Here is a 13167-nt window from a genome sequence, read left to right on the forward strand (position 1 = left end):
CGATCCCCTTGGTGTCAGGCACCAACCCGCTCACACAGCAAGTGTCGTGTGCACAGACCGAGTTTGGAATTCTTTGGCTGGGATCGGACAGTGCTCATAATAGACCTGAATGGCAGGGATTTCATTCACTCAGTTTTCCAGGTATTAGAGGGATGAGTATGGGAGATGGTCATAGGACACATTTAGAGGACCCCTCATGTATTAAAATGTGTACCCTTCTTGCATGAACATGTCATGCATAAATTCATTTTTAAAAAACAGATTGTATAAGGCAGCACTTTACTGACTTCAGCCAATCAGCACTGTCATAACGTCATTGAAATTATGTGCATATTCCATAAGTGTCAACAGGAGGGGAAAATTGTGCATGTGATTTACTGACAATGCACACATTAAAGAACACAGACGCAGCATCTCATTTCCATAATGACCAGCGCAATTTACCAAGAGCAGTGCAAATTATCGCCTGCTTTAAAGGTTTAGTTCACCTAAAACTGTTTTGGACTGTTCAACAGAAACACTCGCCCACTGCAGTGATAACGCTTAGAATAGCCAGGACAATTTTTAATATAACTCCGATTGGATCCAAATGCATATTCAGTAAGGTGAGTCACAAAAATAACCATGTCCACGCCTTTTCAGTGCTAATTTCCCATTGCGTGTCTTTAATAAATCCTGAGAATAGTTTTTTAATGCCAAATGTGGGTTTGCACTGGCGAAAGCCCTATGAATGCCAAATATTCTGTAAAATTAATGGAAGATTAGAATTGTTAAATGTCTTCAAAAGTTTTCAAAGAATGCAACCCACTTTAGGCTGCAATGATCTATATGTTTAGTGCTGAATTCATTTCAGAAGTTTAATACGGAGGTCTGAGAAATGGGAAATATCAACGCAGTGCAGCCTTGCATTCTCTTTAAGATGTTTGCAAACTAATTGCCAATCTTTGAGAGTTGTCCTGCTGCCTGTGAGTCATGTTGAAGAGTGATTGGGGGAGAGCTTTGGTGAGTCTCCTGAAGGGCCAAGTAGATGTGTGTGGGACTCTCTGGGCTCTCATGTCCCCGGTCAGTGCCTCATCTCTGGCCCGGCCCCAGCAGGCCTGTCTCACTGAGCGCTAGGTCATTCACATGCATCATCTGTTCTCCTCTGCCAGGCTGCTTGTTTGTTTTTGTCTTTGCCTTGGGAAATTTGCAGTGTAGGAAAGAGGTTCAGCTTGAAGCATCTGTTGTAGGCAGCCTGGGTGTTTTTTTTTTTAATCAATCGACCTGAAACAGGAGGATACTTCTGCTCAAAAACATGAGAATTTCATAACATATTTTGTTTTAGAATCTGTGCATTACAGTCATTTTATAGCAACAAAAACACTGCTGTTCAATAAATAGTTAGATGTGGGAGATTTAATAAGTGAATTAACTGTAGGCTGTTTATGATTGCCATGCGGTGTAGCATCTTGTCTCATTAATGTAGTATGTCTGCTCACATATTGGCTACTTTAAATGGCTAATCACATTAGAGTCGGAACTGTATATTATATATTTATTATTTTTCTTGCACGGACTTGGTTACGTCAGTAGAAGAAGCATAGACATTGCAGAGACTTTTAATGAAAGATTATGAAATCAAACATTTTTGTATGTATAATAGTGTGCACTGATTAGTCATACACAATAAGACTAGGGACATTTCTATGGCGAGTCAGTAGGGTCTGTTTCATGGCGTCTTCAAAGTGAACAGACAGACTCAGTGTTGAGTCACCAACAGAAGGAAAACCAGCATACTGATTTTAGTAGGGGCAAAAATGAAATTGAAAACTGTTGTTTGGATGATAGTCTTTTAATTATTAATTGCTGCTAAAATGTGAAAAATGGGAGTAAAGAGAATATTTCAAGGCTTTAGCCTTTAAAAAGTCACGCATGGCCTTTTTTAACCTTCAGAAACCCTATGCAGTCAAGCTGAATGAAAAGAAAAAAAGAAAGAAAGAAATCTTCTAAATATGGCTTAAACTTAAAGCAGTTTATCTATTTAATTAATTAAAATATAATGTAATTAAATATTAAATCAATATATTATTAAATATTAAATAATTATAAATAAATATCTAATTTAAAATGTTGATTTAATTAATTTTGGATCATATTTAGCAGTCTTCCAAATAAATATTTGATGAATGGCCAAACAATATGAACTTCCGTAAATATGATTTTTTTCTCACTGTTGCAGGTCAGTTTGACACATTTTGGTTTTTGAGTTGTTGGAAATACTGGTTAGCTGATGCTTTTCTTGTAATTTTGTGGCTTATTCTTATTTAGGGTCATGAAAATGCCTGCAAAATTGTTATGTCTGATGTGTTGTGTAATATGCGTAAAACAATTATATTACGATTATCATGTTTGTGGGTCAATATGCCCACATATTTCATAATTAAAGATAGCTGCACAGACATTTTTTAGGTATTTTCGTAAATATTAGTGCTGTCAAATGATTAATCACTATTAATTGCATCAAAAATAAAAGTTTTTGTTTAGACAATACAGTGTCTTGCAAAAGTATTCATACTCCATTTTTTTCACGTTTTATGTTGCTGCCTTATGGTAACTGCTTTAAATTTGTTTTGCTTTTGTTTTTTCTACATCGGTCTATACTCCATACACTATATTGACAAAGAAAAAAATTTAATTGTCACAACTTTGTAAATTAATAAAAATAAAAAAACTGAAATAAGTACATTGCATGAGTATTCATACCCCTAACTAAATATTTAGCTGAAGCACCTTTACTGCCTCAAGTCTTCTTGTTTGATGCGACAAGCTTTACTCATCAGCATTTGGCAATTATCTGCTATTCGTCACCTCACCTCTTCACCTATCAATCTCTGTCAGTTTGGATGGGGGCAGATGCACATTTTCATGTTTCTCCAGAAATATTTGATTGGGTTCAAGCTCAGGCTGTGGCTGGGCCACTCAAGGATATTCACAGACTTGTCTATGAGCCACTCTTGCTGTGTGTTTAGGTCCATTGTCCTGTTGGAAGGTAAACCTTCTGCACAGTCTGAGGTTCTGAATGCTCTGGACTGGGTTTTCATTAAGGCTATCTCTATATTTTGGTGCATTGAGCTTCTCTTCTACTCTGACGAGTCCCTCAGTCCCTGCCGCTGAAAAACAGCCCCATAGCATGAGGCTGCTACCAGCACACTTTACTCTTGGGATGGTACTCTGCATGTGATGAGCAGTGCCTGGTTTCCTTCAAACATGATGCTTGGAATTGAAGTTCATCAGTCCACTGAATATTATTTCTCAGAGTCTGAGAAAGAGTCTGTCCTTTAGGTGCTTTTTTTGTAAAAGCACTGTTTTTTGTTTTCAGTGAAGAGAAGATTGAGTTTGGCCACACCGCCATATTTATTTATTTATTTAACCTTTATTTAACCAGGAAATTTAAAAACTCTTGAGATTTAAAATCTCCTTTACAAGAGGGTCCTGGCCAAGATAGGCAGCACATTTAGTTACACATAAAACAAAATACATTAGTTGACATACACAAAAACATACACAATTCACTCAAAACATTTACAATCAGGTGACTCTACAACTAGATCCTTTAAAATACATCTAAAATCATTTAGTGATACCGACTCTTTTAAGCATAACTTAGCTTGTAATTGATTCCAATCAAATGGAGCGGCATAACTGAATGCCCGTTTACCCATATTAGTACGAACTTTAGGGATGCTTAAAAGATAATAGTCCTGTGAGCGAAGCCCATAATTCTTTACATCTTTTTGAAAGATATTCTGCTGTAAATATGAGGGAAGTAAACCTAAAATTACTTTATATATAAATAAATACCAATGCTTAAGTCTACGGGATGACAATCCCGGCCATCCAACCCGAGAGTACAAAGAACAATGATGAGTAAGGGCTTTTGAATTTGTGATGAACCTTAATGCTCCATGATAAACTGAATCCAATGCCTGTAAACAATGCTTAGGTTTCTGCATATATATGATATCACAGTAATCCAACACTGACAAAAATGTAGCTGCTACCAATCTCTTCCTTGCTGCAAGAGAGAGACAATACTTGACTCTAAAAAAAGGCCCAGTTTCGACTTTAATTTCATCACAAGGTGCTGAATATGAGGCCCAAAAGAAAGAGAATCATCAATTAAAAACCCCAGGTATTTATACTTGGATACTACTTCAATTTCCAAACCCTGAAGAGTAGTAATTGAGCATAAGTTTGAATGTGCAGACTTTCTTTTTGTAAACATCATACATTTAGATTTCTCTGCATTTAGAACAAGTTTTAATTTGCTCAGTGTATGCTGAACTGCATCAAAATCAGATTGAAGATGATTCACAGCCTGGCCCAATGTTGGTGCAGAAGAGTAAATCACCATATCATCAGCGTATAGGTGAAAACTTGAATGTACAAGGTTATTCCCAATATTATTAATATATAAAATAAATAATAATGGCCCGAGAACCGATCCCTGTGGTACGCCGATCTTTACATTCCGAGTACTAGAAGTGAGTCCCTCTATATTTATACATTGAGATCTATCCGATAAGTAATTAACAAACCATCCAACAGTATTTACTGATAGACCTATGCTAAGTAGCCTCTGCTTCAAAATTTCATGATCTACGAGATCAAAAGCCTTAGATAAATCAATAAAAAGAGCAGCACTATGGTTTTTATTATCCAATGAAACCATTAAAGCATAATTGCTGTGGATGTATTGTGTTTTTTCCTAAAACCGGATTGGAACTCTGATAAGACATTTTGCCCAGATCGGTGGAGTGTTGCAGGGATGTTTGTCCTTCTGTAGATTTCTCCTATCTCCACATATGATCATGAAGCTCAACTAGAATGACCATCAGGTTCTTGGTCATCATACTATCCAAAGCCATTCTCCATTAATTTCTCAGTTTGGCCAGGAGGCCAGCTCTAGGAATAGTCCTGGTTATTTCAAACTTCTTCCATTAAGGGTAACAGAGACTACATGCTTCTGTGAACCTTCAGTGAAGCAGAATTTTTTTTTTGAACTCTTCCCCAGATGTGTGGCTTGATGCAAACCTGTTTCTGAGCTCTAAAGGCAGTTCTTTTGACCTCAGGGGTTTTTGCTCTGATATGTATTATCAGCTGTTGAACCTTTTATTAAGACGTGTGCCTTTCCAAATCATATGCATTCAATTGAATTTGCCACAGGTTAACTTCACTCGAATGCTCCTGAGCTAAATTTCAACTGTCCCAGATAAAGAGTATGAATACTTAGGCAATTGAATAAGTTATGTTTTTTTATTTTTAATAAATTTGCGAAGATATTAAAAATCAGTTTTTTGCTTTACCATTATGGTGTATGTATAGATTGATGTGGAAAAAAAGTAATGTAAAGCAGTTTAGCATAATGCAGCAACATAAAACGTGAAAAAAAATGAATACTTTTGCAAGGCACTCTATATGTACGTGTATGGTGCATATCTGCATTGAAGTGCATTTTTATCAGTTTATGCATGTCCATGATTCACACTGTAGTGCTTTTCCACACCTTTTCTATGTAAATGTTCAAATGTTTTTAAAATGTTAAGAAATAATTACAATATTGTTCATAATACAGCATAATAGTATAACATTCATTATAGTTTTTTGTACTTTGAATTAGGTTATTTTTATATTTGCATTTTAATTTTAAAGTTTTAGTAATTTTGTTGTGTTTTTGTCATTTCCATTTGTTTTTTTTTTGTTTGTTTTTTTTAGTGTTTATATTGTTTTTATTATTTTTATTTAACTAAAAGAAAATGGGAAATGTTCCTTTGTCAACTAGTTAAAATTAAATACCTTTTTATATGTATATTTTATTTTATTTCAAGTAACAAAATGGTTTTACTTAATGAGATGTTAGTGTCATTAAGTATTTATTGTAAGGCTTCTCAAGAAAGTCAAGCATATACAGTACTTGTATACATAATTATAGGAGAGATTAAATTTTCCAACCTTGTAAATTACATCATTGTTCTAAAATTGTCTCTTAAAAAAAAACAAAAAAAAAACATGCACGCTGATGTCTCTGTCTTAGATATAAAATGCACCTCTTTCTACATCAAGACCCTCTTTTACACTTTAACAAGTCACAGTCATCGTGAATGGGAAGGAGATGTGCTGGTGTCTATTTTCATTCGCATTCGGCACTTGCTGCCATAGCAACCTGCTCTTCTGTATGTATGTGAGCGCCATATGGTTCATGCTGCTTATCTGAGGCTCAGCAGAAACAGAACCTGGTCTGCATCCTCGCTGTGATTCATTATGAAAATGTATGGCCAGAGTTCAATATGGCACATTCATGGGGGATTGTGAAAGTTGTTTTTATTGATTCACATAGCTCATTAATGTATGTGAGCTGGAGGAGGCGGAGACGACCCTCCACTCATTTGTGAAAAGTTCCTCTCCCCAGTTTGAATTGCTCAAAGTGGTGACTCTCAGTCAGCTAGTTATATAGGAACTGCTGTGTTGTTATTCTTATGATATTCTCAGTATTCAGGCAAGATTAATTTAATGGTCTGGTATCAAATGACAGAATGTTAATAAGGCAAGTACCAGTTATAGTCTTGTCTTAGTAGCTGGTGCTTAGAAGTTTGTAGTTTCTTTTAGAAGTTCAAGATGTAGCCTATTAAGTTACTTAGTTACTTTTTATGGAAAGTAATGCGTTACGTTACTTTTGCATTAGTATTTCTCTTCTCTTCTGGCCTGGCTTGCTTGTTTATTTTTTATATAAATAAAGTTCTAGTTTTTGGCAAATGTAAAAGCCCTTCTTTCTTTCTTGTTTGAAAAAGTATCTCAGATATTTTATTGTAAATTAAAAAGTAACCTGTTACTTTACTAGTAATTTAAAAAAGTAATCTGAATACGCTGTAAAAAATGACTGTGATTTTAACGGTAAAAAACTGTGAAATTGCTACAGTAAAAACCTGTTAAATGGTTAATGGAAAATTCCTGTAAAATTTACAGGGAAAAAACGTAAACGCCTCAGGTTACGTATGTAACCCTAGTTCCTCGAGGGAATGAGACGCTGCGTCCTGAGAACGCTAGGGGAACGCCTTCAGCGTGAGCGGCTCTGAATATCGTGTGCAACCTATCCAATGGATGGGCGAAACGTCACGGACGGGGTGACGTAATGACCAGCTGGTATAAAAGCACATGCGGTTACATTTGCTCCTCGGCCGGCCAGTCGATTAAAACTTGGCCACAGCACGAGTCATCCTCTCCAACAGCTCCTCATACCGGGCGACTGGGGGGGCGGCGCTCTCACACTCACCCTCCTCAGAGGATGAAACGCGAAGCACCGAGCCCACACCCCGGGGGGAAGTGACCGCCGAGCGGGCTTCCCCCCCAAATCTGATGGGTGGGGAAGGAGATAGGGACTTCCGGTTTACCACAGCTGCGGGTTTTTTACAGTAAATTTTCTATCTGTTAGGGGTGTAACGGTATATGACAGTTCAGTATGTACCTCGGTTTTAACGTCACAGTTTGGTTAAATTTCGATACAGCAGGGGGAAAACTAAACTTTTAATATTTTTTTAATAAACAGTGGTTGACTGAACAAGTTGCTCTTTCTTTAAATACATTCAGTTATAGTTAAAATTTTCTTAGTGATGAAAATCTACCTCATCTTATGCTTAAAACTATAGGGAGCCGTTTTACATTATAAGGTTACAACTAGGCCTAACAACTTAACCCAAACTTAAATTTAATTACTATTTATTTTTAAATAGATGATCAGCACTCAATTAAAAAAAAAAAAAAAATTTATGCAAACATGTAAACTGCACATAATGCAGTTTTTACATTAACTTCTAGGTTATTTGTTAAAATATATTCAATTACACACTGGCACTAGCATGTTTCATAACAGATTCATTTAAACATACATTAAATAATAAGACTAACAGGTTTAGTAAAATATAAGGAGTATATGGTGTAATATTTCGTGAAATGCTCCTCTCTAGACTTCAACGAGCTGTAAACACTGATGACTTGCTGAGGTAAATTCAATGCTATGTGACATTTTATTTCCATGCTTTTGTTGATGTCTTTCCGTGGTTGAAACACTGATTGAGCAATTACATAAGATGTTCAGTTATGTTTATTCGAATTAAAACTATTAGTACAGAGGAAGGAATGATCTCGTTCACTCGCGCTCCTCTCTGCACAAGTCTGCGGCGCATCACGGCTCAGACACGGGAACCAGAGCTGATCACGGCCGCTCGAGTCAATGCTTGTGTCGGGTTTATACCAGCACGTTTCTGAACCATCTCAGAAGCGGCTCGCAAAGTGTTTATACAGCAATCTGTCATGCCACATCAAAGACTGTCAAAACACCATTTATTAAGTATTCCTGAAAAAAAATTCTATCCATCCATCCACCCCTCCAAAGTTTTGATGACATTTGTGTCAAAAAGTTGTTTGTGTTTTGAGCAACATGAAGGTGCTCAGATGATGATTCATTATTTGCTGATGAGTCCAGTATGATTCAATTGGACAAAGAAAATGTATTCAAACTCTACCGTTTAATGAGTCTTTTATGCTTACCAAGACGGCATTTATTTGATCAAAAATACAGTAAAACAGTAATATTGTAAAATATTATTGCAATATAAATGAGCTGTTTTCTATTTGAATATATTTTAAAATGTAATTTATTTCTGTGTTATTTCTTCAAAGCTGATTTTTTTAGCATCATTACTTCAGTCTTCAGTGTCACATGTTGAAAACACTGTGATGGTTAATATTTATGTGGAAACAGTGATGCATTTTTCTGGATTCTTTGATAAATGGAAAGTTCAACGGAAGCATTTATTTGAAATTTTTGTAACATTATAAATGTCTTCATACTGTCACTTTTGATCAATTTAATGCATCCTTGCTGAATAAAATGATTAACTTCTTAGTAAAAGACATACTGACCCTGTAGTATAGGATAATGTAATTTAACTTACAATACAACTTTTATTTTATTTTATTTTTAGCTGACTTTACTATTCAAATTATCACAGTTTATGAGGTTGTCTTCCAAATCCATTCAAAAATCTGCAGAGCATGTGTTTTTGCATATAAGTGTTCCTACGTTTCACTGCTGGTTATACTCTGTATAATTGTGTATGTGACGAATACAAATCTTGAATCTTGAATCAAATAACTTGTGTTTAATTAATTACTGAAGGGATTTATAGTCATTCCCCTGGTAGAGGTGCTCTCATAAAGTGTGTTTAGCAAAACTATCCAGCCTCTTGCTAGTGCAACACCTAAATGCCTCTTCTCTCTGATATTACAGGGCAGAAAAAACAGAGGTACTGAGTGAAGACCTGCTGCAGGTGAGATGAAATCAGATCAGTGTGAACACAAGCTGTATATATTTATCTACTGCTCAAATATACTCTTGTTTCTACTGCACTGCTCATATGTTTCACATGTGTGTTTATTTTGCATTCAGGTGGAGAAGCGTTTAGACCTGGTAAAGCAGGTCTCTCATAGCACACATAAGAAGCTGACCGCCTGTCTGCAGGGACAACAAGGCACCGATTTAGACAAGAAATCAGTCAAATCTCCCTCGGTACATCAGCTCTCACACCTCACACTCCTGTTTTCTGCACTGCAATTAATTACAGTCATAACAGTTTGATTGTAATTTTCCCTAAACAGAAAAAGTTGCCTCTGACGATACTTGCTCAATGTATGGTGGAGGGAGCGGCTGTGTTAGGAGACGACTCTCTTCTTGGGTGAGTTTGTCTTTGTATTTTGATGTCTAACTAGATTTTTCAAACTGTTTCCCTTGGGCTGCATCATAATTTACAATCAAATGGGCATCTATGGAGAGTTATGCTTTTAAACCCACATTGCAAAAAGTAATTTTCTTAGTATTTTCTCAGTGTTTGCTTTTGTTTTCCATTACAAATATCTAAACATTCTTAAATCAAGATACATTTCCTTACATTTCCTTGTAAGTCTTGTTTACTGGAAGACAAGAAAAAAATGTGATAGGAGGGTTGTTGTCACTTTGAATTGTTTTTTTTTTTGGGGGGGGGGGGGGGTTTGCCTATACCACAAATGCTTTTTGTTATTTTAAGCATAAATTGAATTTTGAAATTTTTTTCAGAAAACAAAACTTATGACTTAAATCATTCTCTTTTCTAAAAACTAAATTGTTTCCCCCCTTTGGCAGATATTTTTTTCTTGTCTTCCAGAATGTGATTTTGCTTAAAATTTAAAAAGGTGGAAAATGTGGGAAATTAACAGATGGGAAGTCAGTGTACACTAAGAAATGGCAATACAAATGGCTCCAGGTTGAGCTGAGGAAGTGATGCCAAAAAAGCTGTGATATGTTCAGATTCAGTGATATCACTGCACTCATTTCACACATACTGATGTAATATTTTAGCAAAAATACTGAACTGTATTATAATACCGATTCAGACAAAAATGAAAAAGCAGACAAAAGGGTGAATCAGTCACTTAGATTGGGCAAGACACATTAAATCATGTAATTCAAGCTTTTAATATGTATACATTTGTATGTGTGTGTATTTGAAATTATTTTATTTCAGTTAGTTGCAACATTATTTTTTTTATTTAATTATATAAATCTGTTCATCTATTATTTATTATTTTATATTATTAATTTTATTTCAGCATTATTTTAATGTTTTATTGTTTTGGTTTTCATTTTAGTTAACAATAAACATTCGTTTAATTTATTTAATTATTTATTTTCTCGCACATTTAATTATTTATATATTTATTTATACAGGAATATGTGGATTTATATATTTATTTATGTATTTATTTGCACGTTTATTTATTTATTTATCTATTTATGTATTATTTTGTGGATTTATTTATGTATTTATTTATTTATTTGCGTATTTATTTATTTATTGTTTTTGCAGGTTTAGTCCTCCATATATTCAGACTTCTTGTGGTCAATATTTGTTTTCTAAATGTCTCTTGTCACGCAACCTGCATTGGTTTGCACCAAATTATTTTGGATAGTTTCTACCAAGGGACAGATAAAGTAGCACCAAAAATATAGAGTTTGATTAGGTCAACATCATATGGGTAGTTTCTGCTCACATTTAAGACATTCACTTAGAAATTTGGGAATTAGGATGCAACCCTGGTTTGGTTGACTGCATTGACTAACCTATGGTCTCCGTTTGCAGTAAGATGCTGAATCTCTGTGGTGAGACAGAGGAGAAGTTGGCCCAAGAGCTGCTCGTCTTTGAGTTTCAGATTGAAAGAGATGTTGTGGAGCCTCTGTATGTGCTGGCTGAGGTGAGCGTGTTTTTCCTGTCGAAGTTACACTGTAATACACATTGCGTCCTTTTTCATCTGCATCTAACCATTTAGTACCTGACATATGAAATAATAGTAAGAATAATCTATTTTTTAAATGAGTATCATACTTGATACATCTGGCTTCAATTGTGTAGTATGATACAGAAGAATATGGAGCTTAAAATCGAGGAGGAAAAACACCTCAGTTTTATTTAGAGGCTCAGACTGCAACCTTTTTGGTGCAGCTGCTGATATTTATATGGCCAAAAGGAAAGATTAAAGCAATATAAATCAGTGAGCTCTTGGTAACAGTATAACAGACCATGTTGTGAAGGTTATTTTGGAAATGTAACAGAATACAGATTACAAGTTCCCCTATATAAAATGTAGTAAGTAGTGTAACTATTTCAATTACTTTAATAAAGTAATGTAATTGATTACATTTGATTACTTTTTGATTACTTTTCTAAATTTCTAATTAACGTTTTCAATTGTTATTCATTTTCAAATCTAAGAAGCTTGTGTCCTACGAAACATTGATGTCTCATATTTTAGAGCAATCAGTGCAATTTGGGAAAGAAATCAATCATATTAGTATGTGTGTGAAAACATGCAAACCCCATTGTATTCAGTAACGTTTTCATAAGTAACTAACATTTATTTAACAATAACTCTGTTACATGTAACTAGTTACTCCCTAACACTGATAACAGACTACTTACATAAAATGCATATAAACATACATTTTGACTCTATATCGCCCAATAATATAGCAATTTAAATGGTTAATTTTTATGATCAAAGCTATGTAGTTTTTATTATGGTGCAGCAGGTTTGAAAAAAGTTTTGATCATGTTGATAATTTAGAGGCCTTTCTTTGTGTATCAAATATGCATATTAAATATGATACAGTGACGCTAATTTTTGTACATTTTTGTGCATGAACTTTTGTGCACATTGCTTAATTCTTCTCATATGGACTGGTGATTTGCTGTTTAGGTGGAAATTCCAAACATTCAGAAACAGCGAAAACATTTAGCCAAACTCGTTCTGGACATGGATTCTGCAAGGACACGGTATGAACTATGAGCAGTTTTGCTATTGATTCCTTGATTCTTCTGCATTGCCCACATTGTGCTCTGACAATGTCATTGTCATCCTCCTGACCTATATAGGTGGCAACAGTCATCCAAATCTTCAAGTCACCCTAGTAATGTGCAGCAGGGCGGAGCTAAGGGGGATTCCCTGAGAGAAGAAATGGAGGAGACAGCCAATCGGATGGAGATCTGCAGGGTGACGAATCCTCTCACTCTTTCTTCCACATTTAATTTAAAACTTAACCAAATGCGAAACAAAATTTAGTATGTTACTCTTACCTAATAATCTCCATCTTAAAATGTTTGTCTTTTTTAATTAGAAAATTTAAAGATTTGTGATAATGTAGACCTACATGTCTTCCTTTCTGTAGGACCAGTTATCAGCGGACATGTACAACTTTGTGGCCAAAGAAATAGACTATGCAAACTACTTTCAAACGGCAAGTACCTCTGGGCACTAAAGGTGAAGTGTGTAATTTTAGTTGGAATAGCTTACAACATGTGTGTGTCCTCCTATTGGTCTTGCTGCAGCTCATAGAGGTTCAGGCGGAGTATCACAGGAAGTCTTTGGAGATTCTGCAGAGTGTGCTGCCACAGATCAAAGCTCACCAGGGTGAGACTCTCCACTTCCACTTTAATGTCTGAACGTACACGTTTGGTTAAGTGGTGGCTTTCAAGTGTGTGCGTGGGTCTGTCAGTAAACTTCTTTCTGTTGCATTTTGGAGACTGCATTTTATTGTCCATC

The 13167-nt window shown here is 35.3% G+C and overlaps 1 pseudogene across 1 annotated transcript in view; it reads left to right on the plus strand.

Moving 5' to 3' along the window:
* Nucleotides 1-13167, plus strand: part of LOC306847055 (rho GTPase-activating protein 44-like) — a 70211-nt pseudogene that overhangs the window by 28636 nt on the left and 28408 nt on the right. Inside the window, exons 2-9 of the transcript in view lie at nucleotides 9326-9365; nucleotides 9485-9604; nucleotides 9694-9770; nucleotides 11211-11322; nucleotides 12325-12401; nucleotides 12501-12618; nucleotides 12794-12862; nucleotides 12954-13035. The product of the transcript in view is annotated as a rho GTPase-activating protein 44-like (transcript). The remainder of the gene's footprint in view (nucleotides 1-9325; nucleotides 9366-9484; nucleotides 9605-9693; nucleotides 9771-11210; nucleotides 11323-12324; nucleotides 12402-12500; nucleotides 12619-12793; nucleotides 12863-12953; nucleotides 13036-13167) is intronic.

Source organism: Barbus barbus (genome assembly GCF_936440315.1).
Source record: "Barbus barbus genome assembly, chromosome: 3".
Classification (NCBI taxonomy): domain Eukaryota; kingdom Metazoa; phylum Chordata; class Actinopteri; order Cypriniformes; family Cyprinidae; genus Barbus; species Barbus barbus.